This window comes from Esox lucius, chromosome 13, assembly GCF_011004845.1.
Source record: "Esox lucius isolate fEsoLuc1 chromosome 13, fEsoLuc1.pri, whole genome shotgun sequence".
NCBI lineage: Eukaryota > Metazoa > Chordata > Actinopteri > Esociformes > Esocidae > Esox > Esox lucius.
The window spans coordinates 11,487,865-11,515,794 of NC_047581.1; the positions used below are offsets into that span (position 1 = coordinate 11,487,865).

A 27,930-nucleotide genomic window follows, 5' to 3' on the forward strand; every position below is an offset into this window, starting at 1 on the left:
CTTCTGACAGTCCTTTAGAAAGAAAAAATTAGACAGATAACTTGCTACCATTCATACTATTCTAACTAGTGAACCAGCTAACCCAGGCAAAATCTTTGTTTAAATCTGCTCACTTAGCAAAAGCTTTTTCTTTGATGAAACCACTATATGAACCCTGCTTGTATTATGAAATAAACGGTCTAAGGCGCCAGACTCAAGGAAAGAATCCTTCCCGCTGACTTGGGTGTTCTGGTCTCCATATGGAGGCGTGGGTTCAAATCCCACTTCTGACAGTGAATTTTCTAAGAAATTAGAAAGTTTATATTACAACTCTGCTTGTGGAGTTCAGCATGTACTCTGTGGTTATGTTCCAGCTAGGTATCACACCATAACAGCTGAGGAAGTTGATCACCTGAGTGAATAACAGAACCCAATACACCTGGTCCACCAGGTGAAATGCAAGAGAAATCAATGTAGCATTCCCGCTATAATGAAAAAAAGAATCTGTTTGATTATACCACTATATGTACCCTACTTGTATTATGAAATCAACTTTCTTTTCAAAGTAATTAGAAGAGTCGGTAGGACTGCATGTCAGGATGGCCGAGTGGTCTAAGGCGCCAGACTCAAGTGTTAATTCCTTCCTGGTTAGTAGGGTCTTCTGGTCTCCAGTTGGAGGCGTGGGTTCAAATCCCACTTCTGACAGTCCTTTAGAAAGAAAAAATCAGCCAGATAACTTGCTACCATTCATACTATTCTAACTAGTGAACCAGCTAACCCAGGCAAAATCTTTGTTTAAATCTGCTCACTTAGCAAAAGCTTTTTCTTTGATGAAACCACTATATGAACCCTGCTTGTATTATGAAATAAACGGTCTAAGGCGCCAGACTCAAGGAAAGAATCCTTCCCGCTGACTTGGGTGTTCTGGTCTCCATATGGAGGCGTGGGTTCAAATCCCACTTCTGACAGTGAATTTTCTAAGAAATTAGAAAGTTTATATTACAACTCTGCTTGTGGAGTTCAGCATGTACTCTGTGGTTATGTTCCAGCTAGGTATCACACCATAACAGCTGAGGAAGTTGATCACCTGAGTGAATAACAGAACCCAATACACCTGGTCCACCAGGTGAAGTGCAAGAGAAATCAATGTAGCATTCCCGCTATAATGAAAAAAAGAATCTGTTTGATTATACCACTATATGTACCCTACTTGTATTATGAAATCAACTTTCTTTTCAAAGTAATTAGAAGAGTCGGGAGGAATGCATGTCAGGATGGCCGAGTGGTCTAAGGCGCCAGACTCAAGTGTTAATTCCTTCCTGGTTAGTAGGGTCTTCTGGTCTCCAGTTGGAGGCGTGGGTTCAAATCCCACTTCTGACAGTCCTTTAGAAAGAAAAAATCAGCCAGATAACTTGCTACCATTCATACTATTCTAACTAGTGAACCAGCTAACCCAGGCAAAATCTTTGTTTAAATCTGCTCACTTAGCAAAAGCTTTTTCTTTGATGAAACCACTATATGAACCCTGCTTGTATTATGAAATAAACGGTCTAAGGCGCCAGACTCAAGGAAAGAATCCTTCCCGCTGACTTGGGTGTTCTGGTCTCCATATGGAGGCGTGGGTTCAAATCCCACTTCTGACAGTGAATTTTCTAAGAAATTAGAAAGTTTATATTACAACTCTGCTTGTGGAGTTCAGCATGTACTCTGTGGTTATGTTCCAGCTAGGTATCACACCATAACAGCTGAGGAAGTTGATCACCTGAGTGAATAACAGAACCCAATACACCTGGTCCACCAGGTGAAGTGCAAGAGAAATCAATGTAGCATTCCCGCTATAATGAAAAAAAGAATCTGTTTGATTATACCACTATATGTACCCTACTTGTATTATGAAATCAACTATCTTTTCAAAGAAATTAGAAGAGTCGGGAGGAATGCATGTCAGGATGGCCGAGTGGTCTAAGGCGCCAGACTCAAGTGTTAATTCCTTCCTGGTTAGTAGGGTCTTCTGGTCTCCAGTTGGAGGCGTGGGTTCAAATCCCACTTCTGACAGTCCTTTAGAAAGAAAAAATCAGCCAGATAACTTGCTACCATTCATACTATTCTAACTAGTGAACCAGCTAACCCAGGCAAAATCTTTGTTTAAATCTGCTCACTTAGCAAAAGCTTTTTCTTTGATGAAACCACTATATGAACCCTACTTGTATTATGAAATCAACTTTCATTTCAAAGCCATTAAAAGAGTCTTAGTCCCAGAGTCAGGATGGCCGAGCGGTCTAAGGCGCCAGACTCAAGGAAAGAATCCTTCCCGCTGACTTGGGTGTTCTGGTCTCCATATGGAGGCGTGGGTTCAAATCCCACTTCTGACAGTGAATTTTCTAAGAAATTAGAAAGTTTATATTACAACTCTGCTTGTGGAGTTCAGCATGTACTCTGTGGTTATGTTCCAGCTAGGTATCACACCATAACAGCTGAGGAAGTTGATCACCTGAGTGAATAACAGAACCCAATACACCTGGTCCACCAGGTGAAATGCAAGAGAAATCAATGTAGCATTCCCGCTATAATGAAAAAAAGAATCTGTTTGATTATACCACTAAATGTACCCTACTTGTATTATGAAATCAACTTTCTTTTCAAAGAAATTAGAAGAGTCGGGAGAAATGCATGTCAGGATGGCCGAGTGGTCTAAGGCGCCAGACTCAAGTGTTAATTCCTTCCTGGTTAGTAGGGTCTTCTGGTCTCCAGTTGGAGGCGTGGGTTCAAATCCCACTTCTGACAGTCCTTTAGAAAGAAAAAATCAGACAGATAACTTGCTACTATTCTAACTAGTGAACCCAGGCAAAATCTTTGTTTAAATCTGCTCACTTAGCAAAAGCTTTTTCTTTGATGAAACCACTATATGAACCCTACTTGTATTATGAAATCAACTTTCATTTCAAAGCAATTAGAAGTCAGTCGTGCCCAGTGTCAGGTTTGGAGCGGTCCAAGGCGCCAGACTCAAGGAAAGAATCCTTCCCGCTGACTTGGGTGTTCTGGTCTCCATATGGAGGCGTGGGTTCAAATCCCACTTCTGACAGTGAATTTTCTAAGAAATTAGAAAGTTTATATTACAACTCTGCTTGTGGAGTTCAGCATGTACTCTGTGGTTATGTTCCAGCTAGGTATCACACCATAACAGCTGAGGAAGTTGATCAACTGAGTGAATGACAGAACCCAATACACCTGGTCCACCAGGTGAAGTGCAAGAGAAATCAATGTAGCATTCCTGCTATAATGAAAAAAAGAATCTGTTTGATTATACCACTATATGTACCCTACTTGTATTATGAAATCAACTTTCTTTTCAAAGAAATTAGAAGAGTCGGGAGGAATGCATGTCAGGATGGCCGAGTGGTCTAAGGCGCCAGACTCAAGTGTTAATTCCTTCCTGGTTAGTAGGGTCTTCTGGTCTCCAGTTGGAGGCGTGGGTTCAAATCCCACTTCTGACAGTCCTTTAGAAAGAAAAAATCAGACAGATAACTTGCTACCATTCATACTATTCTAACTAGTGAACCAGCTAACCCAGGCAAAATCTTTGTTTAAATCTGCTCACTTAGCAAAAGCTTTTTCTTTGATGAAACCACTATGAACCCTACTTGTATTATGAAATCAACTTTCATTTCAAAGCAATTAGAAGAGTCAGTCGTGCCCAGTGTCAGGTTTTGAGCGGTCTAAGGCGCCAGACTCAAGGAAAGAATCCTTCCCGCTGACTTGGGTGTTCTGGTCTCCATATGGAGGCGTGGGTTCAAATCCCACTTCTGACAGTGAATTTTCTAAGAAATTAGTTTGTTTATATTACAACTCTGCTTGTGGAGTTCAGCATTTACTCTGTCGGTATGTTCCAGCTAGGTATCACACCATAACAGCTGAGGAAGTTGATCACCTGAGTGAATAACAGAACCCAATACACCTGGTCCACCAGGTGAAATGCAAGAGAAATCAATGTAGCATTCCCGCTATAATGAAAAAAAGAATCTGTTTGATTATACCACTATATGTACCCTACTTGTATTATGAAATCAACTTTCTTTTCAAAGTAATTAGAAGAGTCGGTAGGACTGCATGTCAGGATGGCCGAGTGGTCTAAGGCGCCAGACTCAAGTGTTAATTCCTTCCTGGTTAGTAGGGTCTTCTGGTCTCCAGTTGGAGGCGTGGATTCAAATCCCACTTCTGACAGTCCTTTAGAAAGAAAAAATCAGACAGATAACTTGCTACCATTCATACTATTCTAACTAGTGAACCAGCTAACCCAGGCAAAATCTTTGTTTAAATCTGCTCACTTAGCAAAAGCTTTTTCTTTGATGAAACCACTATATGAACCCTGCTTGTATTATGAAATAAACTTTCATTTCAAAGCCATTAAAAGAGTCATAGTCCCAGAGTCAGGATGGCCGAGCGGTCTAAGGCGCCAGACTCAAGGAAAGAATCCTTCCCGCTGACTTGGGTGTTCTGGTCTCCATATGGAGGCGTGGGTTCAAATCCCACTTCTGACAGTGAATTTTCTAAGAAATTAGAAAGTTTATATTACAACTCTGCTTGTGGAGTTCAGCATGTACTCTGTGGTTATGTTCCAGCTAGGTATCACACCATAACAGCTGAGGAAGTTGATCACCTGAGTGAATAACAGAACCCAATACACCTGGTCCACCAGGTGAAGTGCAAGAGAAATCAATGTAGCATTCCCGCTATAATGAAAAAAAGAATCTGTTTGATTATACCACTATATGTACCCTACTTGTATTATGAAATCAACTTTCTTTTCAAAGTAATTAGAAGAGTCGGTAGGACTGCATGTCAGGATGGCCGAGTGGTCTAAGGCGCCAGACTCAAGTGTTAATTCCTTCCTGGTTAGTAGGGTCTTCTGGTCTCCAGTTGGAGGCGTGGGTTCAAATCCCACTTCTGACAGTCCTTTAGAAAGAAAAAATCAGACAGATAACTTGCTACCATTCATACTATTCTAACTAGTGAACCAGCTAACCCAGGCAAAATCTTTGTTTAAATCTGCTCACTTAGCAAAAGCTTTTTCTTTGATGAAACCACTATATGAACCCTACTTGTATTATGAAATCAACTTTCATTTCAAAGCCATTAAAAGAGTCTTAGTCCCAGAGTCAGGATGGCCGAGCGGTCTAAAACGCCGGACTCAAGGAAAGAATCCTTCCCGCTGACTTGGGTGTTCTGGTCTCCATATGGAGGCGTGGGTTCAAATCCCACTTCTGACAGTGAATTTTCTAAGAAATTAGAAAGTTTATATTACAACTCTGCTTGTGGAGTTCAGCATGTACTCTGTGGTTATGTTCCAGCTAGGTATCACACCATAACAGTTGAGGAAGTTGATCACCTGAGTGAATAACAGAACCCAATACACCTGGTCCACCAGGTGAAGTGCAAGAGAAATCAATGTAGCATTCCCGCTATAATGAAAAAAAGAATCTGTTTGATTATACCACTATATGTACCCTACTTGTATTATGAAATCAACTATCTTTTCAAAGAAATTAGAAGAGTCGGGAGGAATGCATGTCAGGATGGCCGAGTGGTCTAAGGCGCCAGACTCAAGTGTTAATTCCTTCCTGGTTAGTAGGGTCTTCTGGTCTCCAGTTGGAGGTGTGGGTTCAAATCCCACTTCTGACAGTCCTTTAGAAAGAAAAAATCAGACAGATAACTTGCTACCATTCATACTATTCTAACTAGTGAACCAGCTAACCCAGGCAAAATCTTTGTTTAAATCTGCTCACTTAGCAAAAGCTTTTTCTTTGATGAAACCACTATATGAACCCTACTTGTATTATGAAATCAACTTTCATTTCAAAGCCATTAAAAGAGTCATAGTCCCAGAGTCAGGATGGCCGAGCGGTCTAAGGCGCCAGACTCAAGGAAAGAATCCTTCCCGCTGACTTGGGTGTTCTGGTCTCCATATGGAGGCGTGGGTTCAAATCCCACTTCTGACAGTCCTTTAGAAAGAAAAAATCAGACAGATAACTTGCTACTATTCTAACTAGTGAACCCAGGCAAAATCTTTGTTTAAATCTGCTCACTTAGCAAAAGCTTTTTCTTTGATGAAACCACTATATGAACCCTGCTTGTATTATGAAATAAACTTTCATTTCAAAGCCATTAAAAGAGTCTTGGTCCCAGAGTCAGGATGGCCGAGCGGTCTAAGGCGCCAGACTCAAGGAAAGAATCCTTCCCGCTGACTTGGGTGTTCTGGTCTCCATATGGAGGCGTGGGTTCAAATCCCACTTCTGACAGTGAATTTTCTAAGAAATTAGAAAGTTTATATTACAACTCTGCTTGTGGAGTTCAGCATGTACTCTGTGGTTATGTTCCAGCTAGGTATCACACCATAACAGCTGAGGAAGTTGATCACCTGAGTGAATAACAGAACCCAATACACCTGGTCCACCAGGTGAAGTGCAAGAGAAATCAATGTAGCATTCCCGCTATAATGAAAAAAAGAATCTGTTTGATTATACCACTATATGTACCCTACTTGTATTATGAAATCAACTATCTTTTCAAAGAAATTAGAAGAGTCGGGAGGAATGCATGTCAGGATGGCCGAGTGGTCTAAGGCGCCAGACTCAAGTGTTAATTCCTTCCTGGTTAGTAGGGTCTTCTGGTCTCCAGTTGGAGGCGTGGGTTCAAATCCCACTTCTGACAGTCCTTTAGAAAGAAAAAATCAGACAGATAACTTGCTACCATTCATACTATTCTAACTAGTGAACCAGCTAACCCAGGCAAAATCTTTGTTTAAATCTGCTCACTTAGCAAAAGCTTTTTCTTTGATGAAACCACTATATGAACCCTGCTTGTATTATGAAATCAACTTTCATTTCAAAGCAATTAGAAGTCAGTCGTGCCCAGTGTCAGGTTTGGAGCGGTCCAAGGCGCCAGACTCAAGGAAAGAATCCTTCCCGCTGACTTGGGTGTTCTGGTCTCCATATGGAGGCGTGGGTTCAAATCCCACTTCTGACAGTGAATTTTCTAAGAAATTAGAAAGTTTATATTACAACTCTGCTTGTGGAGTTCAGCATGTACTCTGTGGTTATGTTCCAGCTAGGTATCACACCATAACAGTTGAGGAAGTTGATCACCTGAGTGAATAACAGAACCCAATACACCTGGTCCACCAGGTGAAGTGCAAGAGAAATCAATGTAGCATTCCCGCTATAATGAAAAAAAGAATCTGTTTGATTATACCACTATATGTACCCTACTTGTATTATGAAATCAACTATCTTTTCAAAGAAATTAGAAGAGTCGGGAGGAATGCATGTCAGGATGGCCGAGTGGTCTAAGGCGCCAGACTCAAGTGTTAATTCCTTCCTGGTTAGTAGGGTCTTCTGGTCTCCAGTTGGAGGCGTGGGTTCAAATCCCACTTCTGACAGTCCTTTAGAAAGAAAAAATCAGCCAGATAACTTGCTACCATTCATACTATTCTAACTAGTGAACCAGCTAACCCAGGCAAAATCTTTGTTTAAATCTGCTCACTTAGCAAAAGCTTTTTCTTTGATGAAACCACTATATGAACCCTGCTTGTATTATGAAATCAACTTTCATTTCAAAGCAATTAGAAGTCAGTCGTGCCCAGTGTCAGGTTTGGAGCGGTCCAAGGCGCCAGACTCAAGGAAAGAATCCTTCCCGCTGACTTGGGTGTTCTGGTCTCCATATGGAGGCGTGGGTTCAAATCCCACTTCTGACAGTGAATTTTCTAAGAAATTAGAAAGTTTATATTACAACTCTGCTTGTGGAGTTCAGCATGTACTCTGTGGTTATGTTCCAGCTAGGTATCACACCATAACAGTTGAGGAAGTTGATCACCTGAGTGAATAACAGAACCCAATACACCTGGTCCACCAGGTGAAGTGCAAGAGAAATCAATGTAGCATTCCCGCTATAATGAAAAAAAGAATCTGTTTGATTATACCACTATATGTACCCTACTTGTATTATGAAATCAACTATCTTTTCAAAGAAATTAGAAGAGTCGGGAGGAATGTATGTCAGGATGGCCGAGTGGTCTAAGGCGCCAGACTCAAGTGTTAATTCCTTCCTGGTTAGTAGGGTCTTCTGGTCTCCAGTTGGAGGCGTGGGTTCAAATCCCACTTCTGACAGTCCTTTAGAAAGAAAAAATCAGCCAGATAACTTGCTACCATTCATACTATTCTAACTAGTGAACCAGCTAACCCAGGCAAAATCTTTGTTTAAATCTGCTCACTTAGCAAAAGCTTTTTCTTTGATGAAACCACTATATGAACCCTGCTTGTATTATGAAATAAACGGTCTAAGGCGCCAGACTCAAGGAAAGAATCCTTCCCGCTGACTTGGGTGTTCTGGTCTCCATATGGAGGCGTGGGTTCAAATCCCACTTCTGACAGTGAATTTTCTAAGAAATTAGAAAGTTTATATTACAACTCTGCTTGTGGAGTTCAGCATGTACTCTGTGGTTATGTTCCAGCTAGGTATCACACCATAACAGCTGAGGAAGTTGATCACCTGAGTGAATAACAGAACCCAATACACCTGGTCCACCAGGTGAAGTGCAAGAGAAATCAATGTAGCATTCCCGCTATAATGAAAAAAATAATCTGTTTGATTATACCACTATATGTACCCTACTTGTATTATGAAATCAACTTTCTTTTCAAAGTAATTAGAAGAGTCGGGAGGAATGTATGTCAGGATGGCCGAGTGGTCTAAGGCGCCAGACTCAAGTGTTAATTCCTTCCTGGTTAGTAGGGTCTTCTGGTCTCCAGTTGGAGGCGTGGGTTCAAATCCCACTTCTGACAGTCCTTTAGAAAGAAAAAATCAGACAGATAACTTGCTACCATTCATACTATTCTAACTAGTGAACCAGCTAACCCAGGCAAAATCTTTGTTTAAATCTGCTCACTTAGCAAAAGCTTTTTCTTTGATGAAACCACTATATGAACCCTGCTTGTATTATGAAATAAACGGTCTAAGGCGCCAGACTCAAGGAAAGAATCCTTCCCGCTGACTTGGGTGTTCTGGTCTCCATATGGAGGCGTGGGTTCAAATCCCACTTCTGACAGTGAATTTTCTAAGAAATTAGAAAGTTTATATTACAACTCTGCTTGTGGAGTTCAGCATGTACTCTGTGGTTATGTTCCAGCTAGGTATCACACCATAACAGCTGAGGAAGTTGATCACCTGAGTGAATAACAGAACCCAATACACCTGGTCCACCAGGTGAAGTGCAAGAGAAATCAATGTAGCATTCCCGCTATAATGAAAAAAAGAATCTGTTTGATTATACCACTTTATGTACCCTACTTGTATTATGAAATCAACTATCTTTTCAAAGAAATTAGAAGAGTCGGGAGGAATGCATGTCAGGATGGCCGAGTGGTCTAAGGCGCCAGACTCAAGTGTTAATTCCTTCCTGGTTAGTAGGGTCTTCTGGTCTCCAGTTGGAGGCGTGGGTTCAAATCCCACTTCTGACAGTCCTTTAGAAAGAAAAAATCAGCCAGATAACTTGCTACCATTCATACTATTCTAACTAGTGAACCAGCTAACCCAGGCAAAATCTTTGTTTAAATCTGCTCACTTAGCAAAAGCTTTTTCTTTGATGAAACCACTATATGAACCCTGCTTGTATTATGAAATAAACGGTCTAAGGCGCCAGACTCAAGGAAAGAATCCTTCCCGCTGACTTGGGTGTTCTGGTCTCCATATGGAGGCGTGGGTTCAAATCCCACTTCTGACAGTGAATTTTCTAAGAAATTAGAAAGTTTATATTACAACTCTGCTTGTGGAGTTCAGCATGTACTCTGTGGTTATGTTCCAGCTAGGTATCACACCATAACAGCTGAGGAAGTTGATCACCTGAGTGAATAACAGAACCCAATACACCTGGTCCACCAGGTGAAGTGCAAGAGAAATCAATGTAGCATTCCCGCTATAATGAAAAAAAGAATCTGTTTGATTATACCACTAAATGTACCCTACTTGTATTATGAAATCAACTTTCTTTTCAAAGAAATTAGAAGAGTCGGGAGAAATGCATGTCAGGATGGCCGAGTGGTCTAAGGCGCCAGACTCAAGTGTTAATTCCTTCCTGGTTAGTAGGGTCTTCTGGTCTCCAGTTGGAGGCGTGGGTTCAAATCCCACTTCTGACAGTCCTTTAGAAAGAAAAAATCAGACAGATAACTTGCTACTATTCTAACTAGTGAACCCAGGCAAAATCTTTGTTTAAATCTGCTCACTTAGCAAAAGCTTTTTCTTTGATGAAACCACTATATGAACCCTACTTGTATTATGAAATCAACTTTCATTTCAAAGCAATTAGAAGTCAGTCGTGCCCAGTGTCAGGTTTGGAGCGGTCCAAGGCGCCAGACTCAAGGAAAGAATCCTTCCCGCTGACTTGGGTGTTCTGGTCTCCATATGGAGGCGTGGGTTCAAATCCCACTTCTGACAGTGAATTTTCTAAGAAATTAGAAAGTTTATATTACAACTCTGCTTGTGGAGTTCAGCATGTACTCTGTGGTTATGTTCCAGCTAGGTATCACACCATAACAGCTGAGGAAGTTGATCAACTGAGTGAATGACAGAACCCAATACACCTGGTCCACCAGGTGAAGTGCAAGAGAAATCAATGTAGCATTCCTGCTATAATGAAAAAAAGAATCTGTTTGATTATACCACTATATGTACCCTACTTGTATTATGAAATCAACTTTCTTTTCAAAGAAATTAGAAGAGTCGGGAGGAATGCATGTCAGGATGTCCGAGTGGTCTAAGGCGCCAGACTCAAGTGTTAATTCCTTCCTGGTTAGTAGGGTCTTCTGGTCTCCAGTTGGAGGCGTGGGTTCAAATCCCACTTCTGACAGTCCTTTAGAAAGAAAAAATCAGACAGATAACTTGCTACCATTCATACTATTCTAACTAGTGAACCAGCTAACCCAGGCAAAATCTTTGTTTAAATCTGCTCACTTAGCAAAAGCTTTTTCTTTGATGAAACCACTATGAACCCTACTTGTATTATGAAATCAACTTTCATTTCAAAGCAATTAGAAGAGTCAGTCGTGCCCAGTGTCAGGTTTTGAGCGGTCTAAGGCGCCAGACTCAAGGAAAGAATCCTTCCCGCTGACTTGGGTGTTCTGGTCTCCATATGGAGGCGTGGGTTCAAATCCCACTTCTGACAGTGAATTTTCTAAGAAATTAGTTTGTTTATATTACAACTCTGCTTGTGGAGTTCAGCATTTACTCTGTCGGTATGTTCCAGCTAGGTATCACACCATAACAGCTGAGGAAGTTGATCACCTGAGTGAATAACAGAACCCAATACACCTGGTCCACCAGGTGAAGTGCAAGAGAAATCAATGTAGCATTCCCGCTATAATGAAAAAAAGAATCTGTTTGATTATACCACTATATGTACCCTACTTGTATTATGAAATCAACTTTCTTTTCAAAGAAATTAGAAGAGTCTGTAGGAATGCATGTCAGGATGGCCGAGTGGTCTAAGGCGCCAGACTCAAGTGTTAATTCCTTCCTGGTTAGTAGGGTCTTCTGGTCTCCATATGGAGGCGTGGGTTCAAATCCCACTTCTGACAGTCCTTTAGAAAGAAAAAATCAGACAGATAACTTGCTACTATTCTAACTAGTGAACCCAGGCAAAATCTTTGTTTAAATCTGCTCACTTAGCAAAAGCTTTTTCTTTGATGAAACCACTATATGAACCCTGCTTGTATTATGAAATAAACTTTCATTTCAAAGCCATTAAAAGAGTCATAGTCCCAGAGTCAGGATGGCCGAGCGGTCTAAGGCGCCAGACTCAAGGAAAGAATCCTTCCCGCTGACTTGGGTGTTCTGGTCTCCATATGGAGGCGTGGGTTCAAATCCCACTTCTGACAATCCTTTAGAAAGAAAAAATCAGACAGATAACTTGCTACCATTCTAACTAGTGAACCCAGGCAAAATCTTTGTTTAAATCTGCTCACTTAGCAAAAGCTTTTTCTTTGATGAAACCACTATATGAACCCTACTTGTATTATGAAATCAACTTTCATTTCAAAGCCATTAAAAGAGTCATAGTCCCAGAGTCAGGATGGCCGAGCGGTCTAAGGCGCCAGACTCAAGGAAAGAATCCTTCCCGCTGACTTGGGTGTTCTGGTCTCCATATGGAGGCGTGGGTTCAAATCCCACTTCTGACAATCCTTTAGAAAGAAAAAATCAGACAGATAACTTGCTACTATTCTAACTAGTGAACCCAGGCAAAATCTTTGTTTAAATCTGCTCACTTAGCAAAAGCTTTTTCTTTGATGAAACCACTATATGAACCCTGCTTGTATTATGAAATCAACTTTCATTTCAAAGCCATTAAAAGAGTCATAGTCCCAGAGTCAGGATGGCCGAGCGGTCTAAGGCGCCAGACTCAAGGAAAGAATCCTTCCCGCTGACTTGGGTGTTCTGGTCTCCATATGGAGGCGTGGGTTCAAATCCCACTTCTGACAGTGAATTTTCTAAGAAATTAGAAAGTTTATATTACAACTCTGCTTGTGGAGTTCAGCATGTACTCTGTGGTTATGTTCCAGCTAGGTATCACACCATAACAGTTGAGGAAGTTGATCACCTGAGTGAATAACAGAACCCAATACACCTGGTCCACCAGGTGAAGTGCAAGAGAAATCAATGTAGCATTCCCGCTATAATGAAAAAAAGAATCTGTTTGATTATACCACTATATGTACCCTACTTGTATTATGAAATCAACTATCTTTTCAAAGAAATTAGAAGAGTCGGGAGGAATGCATGTCAGGATGGCCGAGTGGTCTAAGGCGCCAGACTCAAGTGTTAATTCCTTCCTGGTTAGTAGGGTCTTCTGGTCTCCAGTTGGAGGCGTGGGTTCAAATCCCACTTCTGACAGTCCTTTAGAAAGAAAAAATCAGACAGATAACTTGCTACCATTCATACTATTCTAACTAGTGAACCAGCTAACCCAGGCAAAATCTTTGTTTAAATCTGCTCACTTAGCAAAAGCTTTTTCTTTGATGAAACCACTATATGAACCCTACTTGTATTATGAAATCAACTTTCATTTCAAAGCCATTAAAAGAGTCATAGTCCCAGAGTCAGGATGGCCGAGCGGTCTAAGGCGCCAGACTCAAGGAAAGAATCCTTCCCGCTGACTTGGGTGTTCTGGTCTCCATATGGAGGCGTGGGTTCAAATCCCACTTCTGACAGTGAATTTTCTAAGAAATTAGAAAGTTTATATTACAACTCTGCTTGTGGAGTTCAGCATGTACTCTGTGGTTATGTTCCAGCTAGGTATCACACCATAACAGTTGAGGAAGTTGATCACCTGAGTGAATAACAGAACCCAATACACCTGGTCCACCAGGTGAAGTGCAAGAGAAATCAATGTAGCATTCCCGCTATAATGAAAAAAATAATCTGTTTGATTATACCACTATATGTACCCTACTTGTATTATGAAATCAACTATCTTTTCAAAGAAATTAGAAGAGTCGGGAGGAATGCATGTCAGGATGGCCGAGTGGTCTAAGGCGCCAGACTCAAGTGTTAATTCCTTCCTGGTTAGTAGGGTCTTCTGGTCTCCAGTTGGAGGCGTGGGTTCAAATCCCACTTCTGACAGTCCTTTAGAAAGAAAAAATCAGCCAGATAACTTGCTACCATTCATACTATTCTAACTAGTGAACCAGCTAACCCAGGCAAAATCTTTGTTTAAATCTGCTCACTTAGCAAAAGCTTTTTCTTTGATGAAACCACTATATGAACCCTGCTTGTATTATGAATCAACTTTCATTTCAAGCAATTAGAAGTCAGTCTGCAGTGTCAGGTTTGGAGCGGTCCAAGGCGCCAGACTCAAGGAAAGAATCCTTCCCGCTGACTTGGGTGTTCTGGTCTCCATATGGAGGCGTGGGTTCAAATCCCACTTCTGACAGTGAATTTTCTAAGAAATTAGAAAGTTTATATTACAACTCTGCTTGTGGAGTTCAGCATGTACTCTGTGGTTATGTTCCAGCTAGGTATCACACCATAACAGCTGAGGAAGTTGATCACCTGAGTGAATAACAGAACCCAATACACCTGGTCCACCAGGTGAAATGCAAGAGAAATCAATGTAGCATTCCCGCTATAATGAAAAAAAGAATCTGTTTGATTATACCACTATATGTACCCTACTTGTATTATGAAATCACTATCTTTTCAAAGAAATTAGAAGAGTCGGGAGGAATGCATGTCAGGATGGCCGAGTGGTCTAAGGCGCCAGACTCAAGTGTTAATTCCTTCCTGGTTAGTAGGGTCTTCTGGTCTCCAGTTGGAGGCGTGGGTTCAAATCCCACTTCTGACAGTCCTTTAGAAAGAAAAAATCAGCCAGATAACTTGCTACCATTCATACTATTCTAACTAGTGAACCAGCTAACCCAGGCAAAATCTTTGTTTAAATCTGCTCACTTAGCAAAAGCTTTTTCTTTGATGAAACCACTATATGAACCCTGCTTGTATTATGAAATAAACGGTCTAAGGCGCCAGACTCAAGGAAAGAATCCTTCCCGCTGACTTGGGTGTTCTGGTCTCCATATGGAGGCGTGGGTTCAAATCCCACTTCTGACAGTGAATTTTCTAAGAAATTAGAAAGTTTATATTACAACTCTGCTTGTGGAGTTCAGCATGTACTCTGTGGTTATGTTCCAGCTAGGTATCACACCATAACAGCTGAGGAAGTTGATCACCTGAGTGAATAACAGAACCCAATACACCTGGTCCACCAGGTGAAGTGCAAGAGAAATCAATGTAGCATTCCCGCTATAATGAAAAAAATAATCTGTTTGATTATACCACTATATGTACCCTACTTGTATTATGAAATCAACTATCTTTTCAAAGAAATTAGAAGAGTCGGGAGGAATGCATGTCAGGATGGCCGAGTGGTCTAAGGCGCCAGACTCAAGTGTTAATTCCTTCCTGGTTAGTAGGGTCTTCTGGTCTCCAGTTGGAGGCGTGGGTTCAAATCCCACTTCTGACAGTCCTTTAGAAAGAAAAAATCAGCCAGATAACTTGCTACCATTCATACTATTCTAACTAGTGAACCAGCTAACCCAGGCAAAATCTTTGTTTAAATCTGCTCACTTAGCAAAAGCTTTTTCTTTGATGAAACCACTATATGAACCCTGCTTGTATTATGAAATAAACGGTCTAAGGCGCCAGACTCAAGGAAAGAATCCTTCCCGCTGACTTGGGTGTTCTGGTCTCCATATGGAGGCGTGGGTTCAAATCCCACTTCTGACAGTGAATTTTCTAAGAAATTAGAAAGTTTATATTACAACTCTGCTTGTGGAGTTCAGCATGTACTCTGTGGTTATGTTCCAGCTAGGTATCACACCATAACAGCTGAGGAAGTTGATCACCTGAGTGAATAACAGAACCCAATACACCTGGTCCACCAGGTGAAGTGCAAGAGAAATCAATGTAGCATTCCCGCTATAATGAAAAAAAGAATCTGTTTGATTATACCACTATATGTACCCTACTTGTATTATGAAATCAACTATCTTTTCAAAGAAATTAGAAGAGTCGGGAGGAATGCATGTCAGGATGGCCGAGTGGTCTAAGGCGCCAGACTCAAGTGTTAATTCCTTCCTGGTTAGTAGGGTCTTCTGGTCTCCAGTTGGAGGCGTGGGTTCAAATCCCACTTCTGACAGTCCTTTAGAAAGAAAAAATCAGCCAGATAACTTGCTACCATTCATACTATTCTAACTAGTGAACCAGCTAACCCAGGCAAAATCTTTGTTTAAATCTGCTCACTTAGCAAAAGCTTTTTCTTTGATGAAACCACTATATGAACCCTACTTGTATTATGAAATCAACTTTCATTTCAAAGCCATTAAAAGAGTCATAGTCCCAGAGTCAGGATGGCCGAGCGGTCTAAGGCGCCAGACTCAAGGAAAGAATCCTTCCCGCTGACTTGGGTGTTCTGGTCTCCATATGGAGGCGTGGGTTCAAATCCCACTTCTGACAGTGAATTTTCTAAGAAATTAGAAAGTTTATATTACAACTCTGCTTGTGGAGTTCAGCATGTACTCTGTGGTTATGTTCCAGCTAGGTATCACACCATAACAGCTGAGGAAGTTGATCACCTGAGTGAATAACAGAACCCAATACACCTGGTCCACCAGGTGAAGTGCAAGAGAAATCAATGTAGCATTCCCGCTATAATGAAAAAAAGAATCTGTTTGATTATACCACTATATGTACCCTACTTGTATTATGAAATCAACTTTCTTTTCAAAGAAATTAGAAGAGTCGGGAGAAATGCATGTCAGGATGGCCGAGTGGTCTAAGGCGCCAGACTCAAGTGTTAATTCCTTCCTGGTTAGTAGGGTCTTCTGGTCTCCAGTTGGAGGCGTGGGTTCAAATCCCACTTCTGACAGTCCTTTAGAAAGAAAAAATCAGACAGATAACTTGCTACTATTCTAACTAGTGAACCCAGGCAAAATCTTTGTTTAAATCTGCTCACTTAGCAAAAGCTTTTTCTTTGATGAAACCACTATATGAACCCTACTTGTATTATGAAATCAACTTTCATTTCAAAGCAATTAGAAGTCAGTCGTGCCCAGTGTCAGGTTTGGAGCGGTCCAAGGCGCCAGACTCAAGGAAAGAATCCTTCCCGCTGACTTGGGTGTTCTGGTCTCCATATGGAGGCGTGGGTTCAAATCCCACTTCTGACAGTGAATTTTCTAAGAAATTAGAAAGTTTATATTACAACTCTGCTTGTGGAGTTCAGGATGTACTCTGTGGTTATGTTCCAGCTAGGTATCACACCATAACAGCTGAGGAAGTTGATCAACTGAGTGAATGACAGAACCCAATACACCTGGTCCACCAGGTGAAGTGCAAGAGAAATCAATGTAGCATTCCTGCTATAATGAAAAAAAGAATGTTTGATTATACCACTATATGTACCCTACTTGTATTATGAAATCAACTTTCTTTTCAAAGAAATTAGAAGAGTCAGGAGGAATGCATGTCAGGATGTCCGAGTGGTCTAAGGCGCCAGACTCAAGTGTTAATTCCTTCCTGGTTAGTAGGGTCTTCTGGTCTCCAGTTGGAGGCGTGGGTTCAAATCCCACTTCTGACAGTCCTTTAGAAAGAAAAAATCAGACAGATAACTTGCTACCATTCATACTATTCTAACTAGTGAACCAGCTAACCCAGGCAAAATCTTTGTTTAAATCTGCTCACTTAGCAAAAGCTTTTTCTTTGATGAAACCACTATATGAACCCTACTTGTATTATGAAATCAACTTTCATTTCAAAGCAATTAGAAGAGTCAGTCGTGCCCAGTGTCAGGTTTTGAGCGGTCTAAGGCGCCAGACTCAAGGAAAGAATCCTTCCCGCTGACTTGGGTGTTCTGGTCTCCATATGGAGGCGTGGGTTCAAATCCCACTTCTGACAGTGAATTTTCTAAGAAATTAGAAAGTTTATATTACAACTCTGCTTGTGGAGTTCAGCATTTACTCTGTCGGTATGTTCCAGCTAGGTATCACACCATAACAGCTGAGGAAGTTGATCACCTGAGTGAATAACAGAACCCAATACACCTGGTCCACCAGGTGAAGTGCAAGAGAAATCAATGTAGCATTCCCGCTATAATGAAAAAAAGAATCTGTTTGATTATACCACTATATGTACCCTACTTGTATTATGAAATCAACTTTCTTTTCAAAGAAATTAGAAGAGTCTGTAGGAATGCATGTCAGGATGGCCGAGTGGTCTAAGGCGCCAGACTCAAGTGTTAATTCCTTCCTGGTTAGTAGGGTCTTCTGGTCTCCAGTTGGAGGCGTGGATTCAAATCCCACTTCTGACAGTCCTTTAGAAAGAAAAAATCAGACAGATAACTTGCTACCATTCATACTATTCTAACTAGTGAACCAGCTAACCCAGGCAAAATCTTTGTTTAAATCTGCTCACTTAGCAAAAGCTTTTTCTTTGATGAAACCACTATATGAACCCTGCTTGTATTATGAAATAAACTTTCATTTCAAAGCCATTAAAGAGTCATAGTCCCAGAGTCAGGATGGCCGAGCGGTCTAAGGCGCCAGACTCAAGGAAAGAATCCTTCCCGCTGACTTGGGTGTTCTGGTCTCCATATGGAGGCGTGGGTTCAAATCCCACTTCTGACAGTGAATTTTCTAAGAAATTAGAAAGTTTATATTACAACTCTGCTTGTGGAGTTCAGCATGTACTCTGTGGTTATGTTCCAGCTAGGTATCACACCATAACAGCTGAGGAAGTTGATCACCTGAGTGAATAACAGAACCCAATACACCTGGTCCACCAGGTGAAGTGCAAGAGAAATCAATGTAGCATTCCCGCTATAATGAAAAAAAGAATCTGTTTGATTATACCACTATATGTACCCTACTTGTATTATGAAATCAACTTTCTTTTCAAAGAAATTAGAAGAGTCGGGAGGAATGCATGTCAGGATGGCCGAGTGGTCTAAGGCGCCAGACTCAAGTGTTAATTCCTTCCTGGTTAGTAGGGTCTTCTGGTCTCCAGTTGGAGGCGTGGGTTCAAATCCCACTTCTGACAGTCCTTTAGAAAGAAAAAATCAGACAGATAACTTGCTACCATTCATACTATTCTAACTAGTGAACCAGCTAACCCAGGCAAAATCTTTGTTTAAATCTGCTCACTTAGCAAAAGCTTTTTCTTTGATGAAACCACTATATGAACCCTACTTGTATTATGAAATCAACTTTCATTTCAAAGCCATTAAAAGAGTCTGAGTCCCAGAGTCAGGATGGCCGAGCGGTCTAAAGGCGCCAGACTCAAGGAAAGAATCCTTCCCGCTGACTTGGGTGTTCTGGTCTCCATATGGAGGCGTGGGTTCAAATCCCACTTCTGACAGTGAATTTTCTAAGAAATTAGAAAGTTTATATTACAACTCTGCTTGTGGAGTTCAGCATGTACTCTGTGGTTATGTTCCAGCTAGGTATCACACCATAACAGCTGAGGAAGTTGATCACCTGAGTGAATAACAGAACCCAATACACCTGGTCCACCAGGTGAAGTGCAAGAGAAATCAATGTAGCATTCCCGCTATAATGAAAAAAAGAATCTGTTTGATTATACCACTATATGTACCCTACTTGTATTATGAAATCAACTTTCTTTTCAAAGAAATTAGAAGAGTCGGGAGGAATGCATGTCAGGATGTCCGAGTGGTCTAAGGCGCCAGACTCAAGTGTTAATTCCTTCCTGGTTAGTAGGGTCTTCTGGTCTCCAGTTGGAGGTGTGGGTTCAAATCCCACTTCTGACAGTCCTTTAGAAAGAAAAAATCAGACAGATAACTTGCTACCATTCATACTATTCTAACTAGTGAACCAGCTAACCCAGGCAAAATCTTTGTTTAAATCTGCTCACTTAGCAAAAGCTTTTTCTTTGATGAAACCACTATATGAACCCTACTTGTATTATGAAATCAACTTTCATTTCAAAGCCATTAAAAGAGTCATAGTCCCAGAGTCAGGATGGCCGAGCGGTCTAAGGCGCCAGACTCAAGGAAAGAATCCTTCCCGCTGACTTGGGTGTTCTGGTCTCCATATGGAGGCGTGGGTTCAAATCCCACTTCTGACAATCCTTTAGAAAGAAAAAATCAGACAGATAACTTGCTACTATTCTAACTAGTGAACCCAGGCAAAATCTTTGTTTAAATCTGCTCACTTAGCAAAAGCTTTTTCTTTGATGAAACCACTATATGAACCCTGCTTGTATTATGAAATAAACTTTCATTTCAAAGCCATTAGAAGTAGTCTTGGTCCCAGAGTCAGGATTGGCCGAGCGGTCTAAGGCGCCAGACTCAAGGAAAGAATCCTTCCCGCTGACTTGGGTGTTCTGGTCTCCATATGGAGGCGTGGGTTCAAATCCCACTTCTGACAGTGAATTTTCTAAGAAATTAGAAAGTTTATATTACAACTCTGCTTGTGGAGTTCAGCATGTACTCTGTGGTTATGTTCCAGCTAGGTATCACACCATAACAGCTGAGGAAGTTGATCACCTGAGTGAATAACAGAACCCAATACACCTGGTCCACCAGGTGAAGTGCAAGAGAAATCAATGTAGCATTCCCGCTATAATGAAAAAAAGAATCTGTTTGATTATACCACTATATGTACCCTACTTGTATTATGAAATCAACTATCTTTTCAAAGAAATTAGAAGAGTCGGGAGGAATGCATGTCAGGATGGCCGAGTGGTCTAAGGCGCCAGACTCAAGTGTTAATTCCTTCCTGGTTAGTAGGGTCTTCTGGTCTCCAGTTGGAGGCGTGGGTTCAAATCCCACTTCTGACAGTCCTTTAGAAAGAAAAAATCAGACAGATAACTTGCTACCATTCATACTATTCTAACTAGTGAACCAGCTAACCCAGGCAAAATCTTTGTTTAAATCTGCTCACTTAGCAAAAGCTTTTTCTTTGATGAAACCACTATATGAACCCTGCTTGTATTATGAAATCAACTTTCATTTCAAAGCAATTAGAAGTCAGTCGTGCCCAGTGTCAGGTTTGGAGCGGTCCAAGGCGCCAGACTCAAGGAAAGAATCCTTCCCGCTGACTTGGGTGTTCTGGTCTCCATATGGAGGCGTGGGTTCAAATCCCACTTCTGACAGTGAATTTTCTAAGAAATTAGAAAGTTTATATTACAACTCTGCTTGTGGAGTTCAGCATGTACTCTGTGGTTATGTTCCAGCTAGGTATCACACCATAACAGCTGAGGAAGTTGATCACCTGAGTGAATAACAGAACCCAATACACCTGGTCCACCAGGTGAAATGCAAGAGAAATCAATGTAGCATTCCCGCTATAATGAAAAAAAGAATCTGTTTGATTATACCACTATATGTACCCTACTTGTATTATGAAATCAACTATCTTTTCAAAGAAATTAGAAGAGTCGGGAGGAATGCATGTCAGGATGGCCGAGTGGTCTAAGGCGCCAGACTCAAGTGTTAATTCCTTCCTGGTTAGTAGGGTCTTCTGGTCTCCAGTTGGAGGCGTGGGTTCAAATCCCACTTCTGACAGTCCTTTAGAAAGAAAAAATCAGCCAGATAACTTGCTACCATTCATACTATTCTAACTAGTGAACCAGCTAACCCAGGCAAAATCTTTGTTTAAATCTGCTCACTTAGCAAAAGCTTTTTCTTTGATGAAACCACTATATGAACCCTGCTTGTATTATGAAATCAACTTTCATTTCAAAGCAATTAGAAGTCAGTCGTGCCCAGTGTCAGGTTTGGAGCGGTCCAAGGCGCCAGACTCAAGGAAAGAATCCTTCCCGCTGACTTGGGTGTTCTGGTCTCCATATGGAGGCGTGGGTTCAAATCCCACTTCTGACAGTGAATTTTCTAAGAAATTAGAAAGTTTATATTACAACTCTGCTTGTGGAGTTCAGCATGTACTCTGTGGTTATGTTCCAGCTAGGTATCACACCATAACAGCTGAGGAAGTTGATCACCTGAGTGAATAACAGAACCCAATACACCTGGTCCACCAGGTGAAGTGCAAGAGAAATCAATGTAGCATTCCCGCTATAATGAAAAAAAGAATCTGTTTGATTATACCACTATATGTACCCTACTTGTATTATGAAATCAACTATCTTTTCAAAGAAATTAGAAGAGTCGGGAGGAATGCATGTCAGGATGGCCGAGTGGTCTAAGGCGCCAGACTCAAGTGTTAATTCCTTCCTGGTTAGTAGGGTTTTCTGGTCTCCAGTTGGAGGCGTGGGTTCAAATCCCACTTCTGACAGTCCTTTAGAAAGAAAAAATCAGACAGATAACTTGCTACCATTCATACTATTCTAACTAGTGAACCAGCTAACCCAGGCAAAATCTTTGTTTAAATCTGCTCACTTAGCAAAAGCTTTTTCTTTGATGAAACCACTATATGAACCCTGCTTGTATTATGAATCAACTTTCATTTCAAAGCCATTAAAGAGTCTTGGTCCCAGAGTCAGGATTGGAGCGGTCTAAGGCGCCAGACTCAAGGAAAGAATCCTTCCCGCTGACTTGGGTGTTCTGGTCTCCATATGGAGGCGTGGGTTCAAATCCCACTTCTGACAGTGAATTTTCTAAGAAATTAGAAAGTTTATATTACAACTCTGCTTGTGGAGTTCAGCATGTACTCTGTGGTTATGTTCCAGCTAGGTATCACACCATAACAGCTGAGGAAGTTGATCACCTGAGTGAATAACAGAACCCAATACACCTGGTCCACCAGGTGAAGTGCAAGAGAAATCAATGTAGCATTCCCGCTATAATGAAAAAAAGAATCTGTTTGATTATACCACTATATGTACCCTACTTGTATTATGAAATCAACTATCTTTTCAAAGAAATTAGAAGAGTCGGGAGGAATGCATGTCAGGATGGCCGAGTGGTCTAAGGCGCCAGACTCAAGTGTTAATTCCTTCCTGGTTAGTAGGGTCTTCTGGTCTCCAGTTGGAGGCGTGGGTTCAAATCCCACTTCTGACAGTCCTTTAGAAAGAAAAAATCAGACAGATAACTTGCTACCATTCATACTATTCTAACTAGTGAACCAGCTAACCCAGGCAAAATCTTTGTTTAAATCTGCTCACTTAGCAAAAGCTTTTTCTTTGATGAAACCACTATATGAACCCTGCTTGTATTATGAAATCAACTTTCATTTCAAAGCAATTAGAAGTCAGTCGTGCCCAGTGTCAGGTTTGGAGCGGTCCTAAGGCGCCAGACTCAAGGAAAGAATCCTTCCCGCTGACTTGGGTGTTCTGGTCTCCATATGGAGGCGTGGGTTCAAATCCCACTTCTGACAGTGAATTTTCTAAGAAATTAGAAAGTTTATATTACAACTCTGCTTGTGGAGTTCAGCATGTACTCTGTGGTTATGTTCCAGCTAGGTATCACACCATAACAGCTGAGGAAGTTGATCACCTGAGTGAATAACAGAACCCAATACACCTGGTCCACCAGGTGAAGTGCAAGAGAAATCAATGTAGCATTCCCGCTATAATGAAAAAAAGAATCTGTTTGATTATACCACTATATGTACCCTACTTGTATTATGAAATCAACTATCTTTTCAAAGAAATTAGAAGAGTCGGGAGGAATGCATGTCAGGATGGCCGAGTGGTCTAAGGCGCCAGACTCAAGTGTTAATTCCTTCCTGGTTAGTAGGGTCTTCTGGTCTCCAGTTGGAGGCGTGGGTTCAAATCCCACTTCTGACAGTCCTTTAGAAAGAAAAAATCAGACAGATAACTTGCTACCATTCATACTATTCTAACTAGTGAACCAGCTAACCCAGGCAAAATCTTTGTTTAAATCTGCTCACTTAGCAAAAGCTTTTTCTTTGATGAAACCACTATATGAACCCTGCTTGTATTATGAAATCAACTTTCATTTCAAAGCAATTAGAAGTCAGTCGTGCCCAGTGTCAGGTTTGGAGCGGTCCAAGGCGCCAGACTCAAGGAAAGAATCCTTCCCGCTGACTTGGGTGTTCTGGTCTCCATATGGAGGCGTGGGTTCAAATCCCACTTCTGACAGTGAATTTTCTAAGAAATTAGAAAGTTTATATTACAACTCTGCTTGTGGAGTTCAGCATGTACTCTGTGGTTATGTTCCAGCTAGGTATCACACCATAACAGCTGAGGAAGTTGATCACCTGAGTGAATAACAGAACCCAATACACCTGGTCCACCAGGTGAAGTGCAAGAGAAATCAATGTAGCATTCCCGCTATAATGAAAAAAAGAATCTGTTTGATTATACCACTATATGTACCCTACTTGTATTATGAAATCAACTATCTTTTCAAAGAAATTAGAAGAGTCGGGAGGAATGCATGTCAGGATGGCCGAGTGGTCTAAGGCGCCAGACTCAAGTGTTAATTCCTTCCTGGTTAGTAGGGTCTTCTGGTCTCCAGTTGGAGGCGTGGGTTCAAATCCCACTTCTGACAGTCCTTTAGAAAGAAAAAATCAGACAGATAACTTGCTACCATTCATACTATTCTAACTAGTGAACCAGCTAACCCAGGCAAAATCTTTGTTTAAATCTGCTCACTTAGCAAAAGCTTTTTCTTTGATGAAACCACTATATGAACCCTGCTTGTATTATGAAATCAACTTTCATTTCAAAGCAATTAGAAGTCAGTCGTGCCCAGTGTCAGGTTTGGAGCGGTCCTAAGGCGCCAGACTCAAGGAAAGAATCCTTCCCGCTGACTTGGGTGTTCTGGTCTCCATATGGAGGCGTGGGTTCAAATCCCACTTCTGACAGTGAATTTTCTAAGAAATTAGAAAGTTTATATTACAACTCTGCTTGTGGAGTTCAGCATGTACTCTGTGGTTATGTTCCAGCTAGGTATCACACCATAACAGCTGAGGAAGTTGATCACCTGAGTGAATAACAGAACCCAATACACCTGGTCCACCAGGTGAAGTGCAAGAGAAATCAATGTAGCATTCCCGCTATAATGAAAAAAAGAATCTGTTTGATTATACCACTATATGTACCCTACTTGTATTATGAAATCAACTATCTTTTCAAAGAAATTAGAAGAGTCGGGAGGAATGCATGTCAGGATGGCCGAGTGGTCTAAGGCGCCAGACTCAAGTGTTAATTCCTTCCTGGTTAGTAGGGTCTTCTGGTCTCCAGTTGGAGGCGTGGGTTCAAATCCCACTTCTGACAGTCCTTTAGAAAGAAAAAATCAGACAGATAACTTGCTACCATTCATACTATTCTAACTAGTGAACCAGCTAACCCAGGCAAAATCTTTGTTTAAATCTGCTCACTTAGCAAAAGCTTTTTCTTTGATGAAACCACTATATGAACCCTGCTTGTATTATGAAATCAACTTTCATTTCAAAGCAATTAGAAGTCAGTCGTGCCCAGTGTCAGGTTTGGAGCGGTCCTAAGGCGCCAGACTCAAGGAAAGAATCCTTCCCGCTGACTTGGGTGTTCTGGTCTCCATATGGAGGCGTGGGTTCAAATCCCACTTCTGACAGTGAATTTTCTAAGAAATTAGAAAGTTTATATTACAACTCTGCTTGTGGAGTTCAGCATGTACTCTGTGGTTATGTTCCAGCTAGGTATCACACCATAACAGCTGAGGAAGTTGATCACCTGAGTGAATAACAGAACCCAATACACCTGGTCCACCAGGTGAAGTGCAAGAGAAATCAATGTAGCATTCCCGCTATAATGAAAAAAAGAATCTGTTTGATTATACCACTATATGTACCCTACTTGTATTATGAAATCACTATCTTTTCAAAGAAATTAGAAGAGTCGGGAGGAATGCATGTCAGGATGGCCGAGTGGTCTAAGGCGCCAGACTCAAGTGTTAATTCCTTCCTGGTTAGTAGGGTTTTCTGGTCTCCAGTTGGAGGCGTGGGTTCAAATCCCACTTCTGACAGTCCTTTAGAAAGAAAAAATCAGACAGATAACTTGCTACCATTCATACTATTCTAACTAGTGAACCAGCTAACCCAGGCAAAATCTTTGTTTAAATCTGCTCACTTAGCAAAAGCTTTTTCTTTGATGAAACCACTATATGAACCCTGCTTGTATTATGAAATAAACTTTCATTTCAAAGCAATTAGAAGTCAGTCGTGCCCAGTGTCAGGTTTGGAGCGGTCTAAGGCGCCAGACTCAAGGAAAGAATCCTTCCCGCTGACTTGGGTGTTCTGGTCTCCATATGGAGGCGTGGGTTCAAATCCCACTTCTGACAGTGAATTTTCTAAGAAATTAGAAAGTTTATATTACAACTCTGCTTGTGGAGTTCAGCATGTACTCTGTGGTTATGTTCCAGCTAGGTATCACACCATAACAGCTGAGGAAGTTGATCACCTGAGTGAATAACAGAACCCAATACACCTGGTCCACCAGGTGAAATGCAAGAGAAATCAATGTAGCATTCCCGCTATAATGAAAAAAAGAATCTGTTTGATTATACCACTATATGTACCCTACTTGTATTATGAAATCAACTATCTTTTCAAAGAAATTAGAAGAGTCGGGAGGAATGCATGTCAGGATGGCCGAGTGGTCTAAGGCGCCAGACTCAAGTGTTAATTCCTTCCTGGTTAGTAGGGTCTTCTGGTCTCCAGTTGGAGGCGTGGGTTCAAATCCCACTTCTGACAGTCCTTTAGAAAGAAAAAATCAGACAGATAACTTGCTACCATTCATACTATTCTAACTAGTGAACCAGCTAACCCAGGCAAAATCTTTGTTTAAATCTGCTCACTTAGCAAAAGCTTTTTCTTTGATGAAACCACTATATGAACCCTGCTTGTATTATGAAATCAACTTTCATTTCAAAGCCATTAAAAGAGTCTTGGTCCCAGAGTCAGGATTGGCCGAGCGGTCTAAGGCGCCAGACTCAAGGAAAGAATCCTTCCCGCTGACTTGGGTGTTCTGGTCTCCATATGGAGGCGTGGGTTCAAATCCCACTTCTGACAGTGAATTTTCTAAGAAATTAGAAAGTTTATATTACAACTCTGCTTGTGGAGTTCAGCATGTACTCTGTGGTTATGTTCCAGCTAGGTATCACACCATAACAGCTGAGGAAGTTGATCACCTGAGTGAATAACAGAACCCAATACACCTGGTCCACCAGGTGAAGTGCAAGAGAAATCAATGTAGCATTCCCGCTATAATGAAAAAAAGAATCTGTTTGATTATACCACTATATGTACCCTACTTGTATTATGAAATCAACTATCTTTTCAAAGAAATTAGAAGAGTCGGGAGGAATGCATGTCAGGATGGCCGAGTGGTCTAAGGCGCCAGACTCAAGTGTTAATTCCTTCCTGGTTAGTAGGGTCTTCTGGTCTCCAGTTGGAGGCGTGGGTTCAAATCCCACTTCTGACAGTCCTTTAGAAAGAAAAAATCAGACAGATAACTTGCTACCATTCATACTATTCTAACTAGTGAACCAGCTAACCCAGGCAAAATCTTTGTTTAAATCTGCTCACTTAGCAAAAGCTTTTTCTTTGATGAAACCACTATATGAACCCTACTTGTATTATGAAATCAACTTTCATTTCAAAGCAATTAGAAGTCAGTCGTGCCCAGTGTCAGGTTTGGAGCGGTCTAAGGCGCCAGACTCAAGGAAAGAATCCTTCCCGCTGACTTGGGTGTTCTGGTCTCCATATGGAGGCGTGGGTTCAAATCCCACTTCTGACAGTGAATTTTCTAAGAAATTAGAAAGTTTATATTACAACTCTGCTTGTGGAGTTCAGCATGTACTCTGTGGTTATGTTCCAGCTAGGTATCACACCATAACAGCTGAGGAAGTTGATCACCTGAGTGAATAACAGAACCCAATACACCTGGTCCACCAGGTGAAATGCAAGAGAAATCAATGTAGCATTCCCGCTATAATGAAAAAAAGAATCTGTTTGATTATACCACTATATGTACCCTACTTGTATTATGAAATCAACTATCTTTTCAAAGAAATTAGAAGAGTCGGGAGGAATGCATGTCAGGATGGCCGAGTGGTCTAAGGCGCCAGACTCAAGTGTTAATTCCTTCCTGGTTAGTAGGGTCTTCTGGTCTCCAGTTGGAGGCGTGGGTTCAAATCCCACTTCTGACAGTCCTTTAGAAAGAAAAAATCAGACAGATAACTTGCTACCATTCATACTATTCTAACTAGTGAACCAGCTAACCCAGGCAAAATCTTTGTTTAAATCTGCTCACTTAGCAAAAGCTTTTTCTTTGATGAAACCACTATATGAACCCTGCTTGTATTATGAAATCAACTTTCATTTCAAAGCAATTAGAAGTCAGTCGTGCCCAGTAGTCAGGTTTGCGAGCGGTCCTAAGGCGCCAGACTCAAGGAAAGAATCCTTCCCGCTGACTTGGGTGTTCTGGTCTCCATAT

The 27,930-nt window shown here is 41.2% G+C and overlaps 31 non-coding genes across 31 annotated transcripts; all 31 read left to right on the top strand.

Moving 5' to 3' along the window:
- The first annotated feature begins 572 nt into the window (after positions 1-572).
- Positions 573-684, top strand: trnal-caa. Its single transcript has 2 exons — positions 573-610; positions 639-684. It is a non-coding gene; the product is annotated as a tRNA-Leu (tRNA).
- Positions 685-1,247: 563 nt separating this feature from the next.
- On the top strand, positions 1,248-1,359 carry trnal-caa. Its single transcript has 2 exons — positions 1,248-1,285; positions 1,314-1,359. It is a non-coding gene; the product is annotated as a tRNA-Leu (tRNA).
- Positions 1,360-1,922: 563 nt separating this feature from the next.
- Positions 1,923-2,034, top strand: trnal-caa. The gene is made up of 2 exons: positions 1,923-1,960; positions 1,989-2,034. It is a non-coding gene; the product is annotated as a tRNA-Leu (tRNA).
- Positions 2,035-2,651: 617 nt separating this feature from the next.
- Positions 2,652-2,763, top strand: trnal-caa. Its single transcript has 2 exons — positions 2,652-2,689; positions 2,718-2,763. It is a non-coding gene; the product is annotated as a tRNA-Leu (tRNA).
- Positions 2,764-3,361: 598 nt separating this feature from the next.
- trnal-caa lies at positions 3,362-3,473 on the top strand. Its single transcript has 2 exons — positions 3,362-3,399; positions 3,428-3,473. It is a non-coding gene; the product is annotated as a tRNA-Leu (tRNA).
- Positions 3,474-4,817: 1,344 nt separating this feature from the next.
- trnal-caa lies at positions 4,818-4,929 on the top strand. Its single transcript has 2 exons — positions 4,818-4,855; positions 4,884-4,929. It is a non-coding gene; the product is annotated as a tRNA-Leu (tRNA).
- A 1,646-nt stretch (positions 4,930-6,575) lies between these two features.
- trnal-caa lies at positions 6,576-6,687 on the top strand. Its single transcript has 2 exons — positions 6,576-6,613; positions 6,642-6,687. It is a non-coding gene; the product is annotated as a tRNA-Leu (tRNA).
- A 615-nt stretch (positions 6,688-7,302) lies between these two features.
- On the top strand, positions 7,303-7,414 carry trnal-caa. Its single transcript has 2 exons — positions 7,303-7,340; positions 7,369-7,414. It is a non-coding gene; the product is annotated as a tRNA-Leu (tRNA).
- A 615-nt stretch (positions 7,415-8,029) lies between these two features.
- Positions 8,030-8,141, top strand: trnal-caa. The gene is made up of 2 exons: positions 8,030-8,067; positions 8,096-8,141. It is a non-coding gene; the product is annotated as a tRNA-Leu (tRNA).
- Positions 8,142-8,704: 563 nt separating this feature from the next.
- On the top strand, positions 8,705-8,816 carry trnal-caa. The gene is made up of 2 exons: positions 8,705-8,742; positions 8,771-8,816. It is a non-coding gene; the product is annotated as a tRNA-Leu (tRNA).
- Positions 8,817-9,379: 563 nt separating this feature from the next.
- On the top strand, positions 9,380-9,491 carry trnal-caa. Its single transcript has 2 exons — positions 9,380-9,417; positions 9,446-9,491. It is a non-coding gene; the product is annotated as a tRNA-Leu (tRNA).
- Positions 9,492-10,054: 563 nt separating this feature from the next.
- trnal-caa lies at positions 10,055-10,166 on the top strand. The gene is made up of 2 exons: positions 10,055-10,092; positions 10,121-10,166. It is a non-coding gene; the product is annotated as a tRNA-Leu (tRNA).
- A 1,325-nt stretch (positions 10,167-11,491) lies between these two features.
- Positions 11,492-11,603, top strand: trnal-caa. Its single transcript has 2 exons — positions 11,492-11,529; positions 11,558-11,603. It is a non-coding gene; the product is annotated as a tRNA-Leu (tRNA).
- Positions 11,604-12,803: 1,200 nt separating this feature from the next.
- trnal-caa lies at positions 12,804-12,915 on the top strand. The gene is made up of 2 exons: positions 12,804-12,841; positions 12,870-12,915. It is a non-coding gene; the product is annotated as a tRNA-Leu (tRNA).
- Positions 12,916-13,532: 617 nt separating this feature from the next.
- On the top strand, positions 13,533-13,644 carry trnal-caa. Its single transcript has 2 exons — positions 13,533-13,570; positions 13,599-13,644. It is a non-coding gene; the product is annotated as a tRNA-Leu (tRNA).
- Positions 13,645-14,253: 609 nt separating this feature from the next.
- trnal-caa lies at positions 14,254-14,365 on the top strand. Its single transcript has 2 exons — positions 14,254-14,291; positions 14,320-14,365. It is a non-coding gene; the product is annotated as a tRNA-Leu (tRNA).
- A 563-nt stretch (positions 14,366-14,928) lies between these two features.
- trnal-caa lies at positions 14,929-15,040 on the top strand. Its single transcript has 2 exons — positions 14,929-14,966; positions 14,995-15,040. It is a non-coding gene; the product is annotated as a tRNA-Leu (tRNA).
- Positions 15,041-15,603: 563 nt separating this feature from the next.
- trnal-caa lies at positions 15,604-15,715 on the top strand. Its single transcript has 2 exons — positions 15,604-15,641; positions 15,670-15,715. It is a non-coding gene; the product is annotated as a tRNA-Leu (tRNA).
- A 617-nt stretch (positions 15,716-16,332) lies between these two features.
- trnal-caa lies at positions 16,333-16,444 on the top strand. The gene is made up of 2 exons: positions 16,333-16,370; positions 16,399-16,444. It is a non-coding gene; the product is annotated as a tRNA-Leu (tRNA).
- Positions 16,445-18,497: 2,053 nt separating this feature from the next.
- trnal-caa lies at positions 18,498-18,609 on the top strand. Its single transcript has 2 exons — positions 18,498-18,535; positions 18,564-18,609. It is a non-coding gene; the product is annotated as a tRNA-Leu (tRNA).
- A 1,649-nt stretch (positions 18,610-20,258) lies between these two features.
- Positions 20,259-20,370, top strand: trnal-caa. Its single transcript has 2 exons — positions 20,259-20,296; positions 20,325-20,370. It is a non-coding gene; the product is annotated as a tRNA-Leu (tRNA).
- A 615-nt stretch (positions 20,371-20,985) lies between these two features.
- Positions 20,986-21,097, top strand: trnal-caa. The gene is made up of 2 exons: positions 20,986-21,023; positions 21,052-21,097. It is a non-coding gene; the product is annotated as a tRNA-Leu (tRNA).
- A 615-nt stretch (positions 21,098-21,712) lies between these two features.
- On the top strand, positions 21,713-21,824 carry trnal-caa. Its single transcript has 2 exons — positions 21,713-21,750; positions 21,779-21,824. It is a non-coding gene; the product is annotated as a tRNA-Leu (tRNA).
- Positions 21,825-22,437: 613 nt separating this feature from the next.
- trnal-caa lies at positions 22,438-22,549 on the top strand. The gene is made up of 2 exons: positions 22,438-22,475; positions 22,504-22,549. It is a non-coding gene; the product is annotated as a tRNA-Leu (tRNA).
- Positions 22,550-23,165: 616 nt separating this feature from the next.
- trnal-caa lies at positions 23,166-23,277 on the top strand. The gene is made up of 2 exons: positions 23,166-23,203; positions 23,232-23,277. It is a non-coding gene; the product is annotated as a tRNA-Leu (tRNA).
- A 615-nt stretch (positions 23,278-23,892) lies between these two features.
- Positions 23,893-24,004, top strand: trnal-caa. The gene is made up of 2 exons: positions 23,893-23,930; positions 23,959-24,004. It is a non-coding gene; the product is annotated as a tRNA-Leu (tRNA).
- Positions 24,005-24,620: 616 nt separating this feature from the next.
- Positions 24,621-24,732, top strand: trnal-caa. The gene is made up of 2 exons: positions 24,621-24,658; positions 24,687-24,732. It is a non-coding gene; the product is annotated as a tRNA-Leu (tRNA).
- A 615-nt stretch (positions 24,733-25,347) lies between these two features.
- Positions 25,348-25,459, top strand: trnal-caa. Its single transcript has 2 exons — positions 25,348-25,385; positions 25,414-25,459. It is a non-coding gene; the product is annotated as a tRNA-Leu (tRNA).
- A 615-nt stretch (positions 25,460-26,074) lies between these two features.
- trnal-caa lies at positions 26,075-26,186 on the top strand. Its single transcript has 2 exons — positions 26,075-26,112; positions 26,141-26,186. It is a non-coding gene; the product is annotated as a tRNA-Leu (tRNA).
- Positions 26,187-26,804: 618 nt separating this feature from the next.
- On the top strand, positions 26,805-26,916 carry trnal-caa. The gene is made up of 2 exons: positions 26,805-26,842; positions 26,871-26,916. It is a non-coding gene; the product is annotated as a tRNA-Leu (tRNA).
- A 615-nt stretch (positions 26,917-27,531) lies between these two features.
- trnal-caa lies at positions 27,532-27,643 on the top strand. Its single transcript has 2 exons — positions 27,532-27,569; positions 27,598-27,643. It is a non-coding gene; the product is annotated as a tRNA-Leu (tRNA).
- The last annotated feature ends 287 nt before the right edge of the window (positions 27,644-27,930 follow it).